Source organism: Nomascus leucogenys, chromosome 21, assembly GCF_006542625.1.
Source record: "Nomascus leucogenys isolate Asia chromosome 21, Asia_NLE_v1, whole genome shotgun sequence".
Taxonomy (NCBI): Eukaryota; Metazoa; Chordata; class Mammalia; order Primates; family Hylobatidae; genus Nomascus; species Nomascus leucogenys.
Genome location: NC_044401.1, coordinates 55,291,963 through 55,298,561, shown reverse-complemented (window position 1 = coordinate 55,298,561; position 6,599 = coordinate 55,291,963).

Here is a 6,599-nt window from a genome sequence, read left to right as displayed (position 1 = left end):
CTTGCATACCTCATGGGACGGGGAGCTCACTTCCTCTTTATCTCCCTATATCCTTTTAGGTAAATCCTACCTACAGCTTGGTATGTATCCTTCAGATTCTTTTCAATGCACAGTTACATGTACATCTTAAATAGAAATGACGTCATACTGTACACATTCTTTTTTTTGAGACAGTCTTGCTCTGTCGCCCAGGCTGGAGTGCAGTGGCGTGATCTCGGCTCACTGCAACCTCCGCCTCCCAGGTTCAAGTGGTTCTCCTGCCTCAGCCTCCCTAGTAACTGGGATTATAGGCATGCAACACCATGCCTGGTGTTTTTATATTTTTAGTGGAGACAGGGTTTCACCATGTTGGCCAGGGTGGTCTCGAACTCCTGACCTCAGGTGATCAGCCCGCCTCGGCCCCCCAAAGTGTTGGGATTACAGGCGTCAACCACCGTGCCCAGCCACTGTACACATTTCTATAACTTGCCTTTTTCTCTTTCACTTTCCAATATATTCTGGCACATTTTTCATGTAAATATCTATAGATTTATGTCATTTCTTGTATCCACTGTTGAGAATTCCAGCATATGGTCAGCTAGTTATTGTTCTTCATCCTGTCCCCTGTGATTGGACATAGGTTGTTTCTAGCCTTTTGCTCGCAGGGATAATGGAAAAGGGGCCATTCTTTGCTTAACACATCACTGTGCATGTAAAATAGTGCACCTACCAGATAATTGCCTGGCTGAGGCATGGTAGTAAAATCTATGGGTCTGCATATGGGGCTGGTAGACACTGTCAAAATGTTCCTGGTCTTTCTCTGAACACCTCTTGATATACTAAACATCCACTATTAGGCTCAATTCTTTAAGGGAAATCCATACAGGAAATATATGTGGTTATCAAAAATGAGATAGGGCTGGGTGCAGTAGCTCACACCTGTAATCCCAGCACTTTGGGAGGCCTAGAGAGGAGGATCATTTTGAGCCCAAGAGTTCAAGACCAGCATGGACAAGATGGTGAGACTTTTTTTAATTAAAAAAAAACAAAAAACAAAAAAAACTGGCTGGGCGTGGTGGTGCATGCCTGTAGTCCTACCTACTCCAGAGGCTGAGGCTGGAGAATCATTTGAGCCCAAGAGGTCAAGGTTGCAGTAAGCTATGGCCACTGGAGTGTCACTGGAGTGCATTGACCACTCTGTCATTGACCATAAGCTGTGTCACTGGAGTGCAATGACCACTGCACTCCAGCCTGGGCAATAGAGCGAGACTCTGTCACAAAAAAAAAAAAAAAAGAAGAAGAAGAAAATTTGGCCTGTGTAATGGCTCATGCCTATATTCCCAGCACTTTGGGAGGCCAAGGCTGGAGGACTGCTTGAACCCAGGAGTTCGAGACCAGCCTGGGCAACATGGCAAAACCCCATCTCTACCAAAAAAAAAGAAAAAAAATTAGCCAAGTGTGGTGGTGCGCACCTGGGTCCCAGATATTCAGGAGGGTTATGTGGGAGGATCACTTCAGTCCAGGAGCCAGAGGTTGCAGTGAGCCAAGGTCACACCACCGCACTCCAGCCTGGGTGACAGAAAGAGACCAGTATCAAATAAAAAAATCAAATTTCACTTAAAAAAGAGAAAGAAAAAATTCTTCCTAGGGCTGAGCTGATATCTCCCTCCCAATGGCTTCCTACCTCTAGCTCTCACAGAAAAGCAATACTCAGCCCCCAGTTGTGTCTGACGTGTTTCGGTTTGAAGAATATTCCATCTCTAATGGCTGGTAAATGGTGTGGCCTACATTCAGCTGCTTGACTCTGGGAGAAGGTGCAGGCCTTGCCCATTTCACACATGACCTGACCAGCTCTGTTTTCCTTATTGGAGCCACTTCAGAACTGTAAAGGCATCTCTCATTTCTCTAGTCTTCTTTCTCCAGGACAAACACTCTTGAGTTTTTCAGCTGTTCCTTGCAGGACAGGATTCTACGTTCTCACCATGTGGAATCTCTTCTGTTTGCTTCTTACCAGCTCAACAATGCCCCCCCTGAAAGTAGGACTCTTGGAAATGAACCTCGTTGGGAGTAAAGCTGAACCTTCATCTCTCCTTTCCAGGATTCTACTCCATTCATACAGCCTCACACTGAATTAATGTTTCTAGCAGCCACATCACTTTGTTACCCAATTGATCTAGTAGTAAGGTCTTCCCATCTCTTCATGTACAACTGGTTTATTGACTCTTAATGTAGGATTCTACATTTGTTTGTTGTTTATCTTGTTAGATCCAGCCAGTTGTTACAATCTTGTAGGAAGTTAACTGGATCCTGATTCTACATATAGCTAATTGACATTTGGAGGGTTTTGCAATAACCATTTCCCTTCCTGACAGCATCCTAACTTCCTTTGGGGGACCTGTATCTGTTCTCCTGTGGGCAGTCTTGGCCAGAAGGCAGTCCTAGGGGCCCCCTACAGAAGCTGAGGAGTCTGGATCCTTCCTCTCACTTCCCCTTGTGAACTCGCTGGGAGCCTCCTTTGGAGATGTTGAGATCCCCTCCACAGGCTCAGAGCTGGCGCGGTTCCCTTCCTGTTTCTCCTGAGGAGGGCAGGTGTGTGAGTGCCTGACCTCCCAGTCCATGCAGGGCCATCTGGCTGCTTGCTGGCTGCCCTCTTTGGAACCAGGGGCCCCAATCCCATCCTGTTTCTAAACCACCAACCGGCAGGTGTTCTGAGATTCCAAACAAATGCAAGAGAGATTAGGAACCCTTTGGCTAGAGGCCAAGGTGAAAGCTGATCCTGTGGAAAGAGGAGGCTGGCTGGGGTGGAGGTGAATGTAAGCAGAGAACACGAGGCACGCAGGTGTGGATGGGGAGTATCTCAGCTCCAGATAGAGCTCCCAGCATCCTTCTGGAGACTCTGGGACGGCGGGGATAAGTGGAAGGTGACTCCGGGTATACAAGGGATGGTCAGTATCTCCTGTTTACCAAGCACTTGGTCTGCCAAAAACTATGCTACACACCATTATTCTTTTTAAGTATTCATGACAACCCTAGGTGTTATGTTTTTCATTATACAGCTGGCAAGCTAAAGCTCAGAGAAGTTCAATAACTTGTTAAAGGTCATGCAGCAACTAAGGGGCCAAGCTACAGGCCTGACTTTAGAACTAATGTTCTTTGTTTTGAAATGGAATCTTGCTTTTGTATTTTTAGTAGAGGCAGGGTTTTTTGCCATGTTGGCCAGGCTGGTCTCAAACTCTTGGCCTCAAGTGATCAGCCTACCTCGCCCTCCCAAAGTGCTAGGATTACAGGCATGAGTCACCACACCTGGCCAGAACCAGTGCTCTTAATAGTAATGACACCCTCCTGCCCCTCTGGAAGAACCTGAGAGAGGAAAGTGGGGGAGATGGAAACCCCAGGCCTTCCAGGCGGCCCCTACTGTGTTAGGAGTTAACTGAGTCCATGAAAATAGGCCCTCCAGTTTGGATCTCTGTTGATTTCAAACCAACAGAGCTGAAAGTTTTGTGACTCCCCAAGGAAAGAGAGAGAAAGAAAAGGCAAAGAAGATGGGGCTGGCAATGATGAAATCTCCTGCTTAGACAAAGCCCAGGACAGTTGGTTGGCATTTTCGTTCCAGCTGGTTGCTCTGGCAGGCATGAGAAAATAAACAAAAGGGAGAACAGGTGGGAGAGAGTGCAGGCTGGCGAACCTTCTCTGTGCTCTGCCCACTGTTCTGAACTCTGAGGGCACGGGGAGTTATACTCTTTTACCAAACTGGCCAAATTCAGCCTGAAGGGTTCCTGGAGTCTTAACCTACTCATTCTCAGATTTTAGCTTCCACCAACACCAACTAAACAAACCTGATCTTTTTAAAGAGGTTTTTTGTTTGTTTTTGGAGACAGAGTCTCTGTCTTTCACCCAGGCTGGAGTGCTGTGGCACGATCTCAGCTCACTGTAACCTTCGCCTCCTGAGTTCAAGCCATTTTCCTGCCTCAGCCACCCAAGTAGCTGGGACTACAGGCATGCACCACCACGCCTGGCTAGTTTTTGTATTTTTAGCAGAGACGGGGTTTCACCATGTTGGCCAGGCCAGTCTCGAACCCCTGACCTCAAGTGATCTGCCTGCCTTGGCCTCCCAAAGTGCTGGGATTATAGGCGTGAGCCACCACACCTGGCCAAGAGTTATTTTTTGTGTATGTGAAATCTGATGCCACTTTAAAATCAGCAGATCCTTACCCCATTCCCTTTCACTCTCAATTCCCACTTTCTGGAAGTAATTATTTTCAAGTCTTTCTGGTACTTCTGGTTATTTCTTCTGGTATTTATCCTATTTTCACATCAGATTTATGCTGCTAATGTTAATTATTTTCAGTTTTTGAGGGTTAATCTATTGACTACTATGAAGATAATATGAAAATGTGGCTCTTCTATTACTTTCCATATTTTTCTGTAGTTTTTTGATATCATTATTCTGCATTTACAATACTAGAACTGTGAAACAATTATTCAAGCTGATTCAAGAAGTATACTGTGAGTATAATAATTCCCTCCCCAGACATTCTGTTTCTCCTGCAGTAAGTACTGCTTGGTTTTTCATTTGCTTAATTTTCCATGCATCTATCACTAATTCATTCCCCTTAATCTCTCCTTAAAGTGAAAAACAATCTGAAGATTTAATTTCCCATTCAGATAACATTTTCAGAGATTCACAGAATTCTACAGAGACAACAAACAACATGGTTTCTTCGACAAATGAATGTCTTGAAAAAAAAGGGAGGGAGGGAAAACTGTTACATAAGAGATTTAAGAGATATAGCAACCAAATGCCACGTGGGGGCCTCATTGGGAGCCTCAGTCAAATAAATCCACTGTGGAAAAGACGTTTTAAGACAATTAGGGAAATATGAACACAGATTGAGTCTTAGGACATATTAAGGTATAAGCATGTTTGCATCAGGTGAAATAATGGCCTTGTGGGTTATGTGTAAAAAATTCCATATCTGTTATGATACCTACTACTTATGTGTGAAATGACATACTTGTGATTTACTTTGAAAATATCCAACTTCCCTGCTCCCTCCCCTCCCACAAAAAAGTGATTTTGGGAGATACATTAAAAAATTCTGGGCCAGGGGCAGTGGCTCATGCCTGTAGTCCCAGCACTTTGGGAGGCCAAGTCAGGTGAATCACCTGAGGTCAGGAGTTCAAGACCAGCCTGGCCAACATGGTGAAACCCCTTCTCTACTAAAAATCCAAACATTAGTCAGACACGGTGGTGCGCGCCTGTAATCCCAGCTACTCGGGAGGCTGAGGCACGAGAATCACTTGAACCTGGGAGGCAGAGGTTGCAGTGAACCAAGATCGCGCCACTGCACGCCAGCCTGGGTGACAGAGCAAGATTCTGTCTCAAAAAAAAAAAAAATTCTGGTAAAATAGTGATAAATACTTTATTATTATTTATTTATCGTTTTGAGACAGGGTCTTGCTCTGTCTTCCAGGCTGGAGTGCAGTGGTGCAATGATGGCTCACTGCAGCCTTGACCTCCTGGGCTCAAGCAATCCTTCCACCTCAGCCTCCCCAGTAGCTGGGACCACAGGCATGTGCCAGCATGCCTGGCTGATTATTTTTTTTTATTTTCTTGTAGAGACGAGGACTCACTATGTTGCCTAAGCTGGTCTCCAACTCCCAGGCTCAAGTGATCCTCCCGCCTCAGCCTCCCAAAGTACTTGGAATGCAGGCATGAGACATTGTGTGTAGACTATTTTACTGTTTTAGAGACAGGGTCTCAATCTGTTGCCCAGGCTGGAGTGCAGTGGCATAATCATGGCTCACTGTAATCTTCAACTTCTGGGCTCAAGCAACCATCCTCCTGCCTCAGGCTCCTGAGTAGCTGGGACAACAGGCATACGCCATCATGCCCAGATAACTTTATTTTTTTGTAGACACAGGGTCTTGCTATGTGGCCAGGCCAGTCTTTTTTTTTTTTTTGAGACGGAGTCTTGCTCTGTCGCCCAGGCTGGAGTGCAGTGGCGCGATCTCGGCTCACTGCAAGCTCCGCCTCCCGGGTTCCCGCCATTCTCCTGCCTCAGCCTCCCGAGTAGCTGGGACAACAGGCGCCTGCCACCACGCCCGGCTAATTTTTTGTATTTTTAGTAGAGACGGGGTTTCACCGTGTTAGCCAGGATGGTCTCTATCTCCTGACCTCGTGATCCGCCCACCTCGGCCTCCCAAAGTGCTGGGATTACAGGCGTGAGCCACCGCGCCCGGCCCACCAGGCCAGTCTTAAACTCCCAGCCTCAAGCAATCCTCCCACCTCAGCCTCCTAAAGTGCAGGGATTACTGGCGTGAGCCACTGCACCTGGTCAGTACTTTATTCTTTTTACTGCTGAATAATACACCATTGTATGGCTATACCATATTTCATTTATCCATCTGTTAGCTGATAGACATTTGGGTTGTTTCCCACCTTGTGGCTACTATGAATAATGCCCTATGAATATTCATGTATACGTATTTGTGTAGACATGTTTTCTTTTTCTTTTTTTTTTGAGACAGAGTCTCGCTTTGTTGCCCAGTCGGTAGCCCAGGCTGGAGTGCAGTGGTGCGATCTCGGCTCACTGCAACCTCTGGCTCCCAGGTTCAAG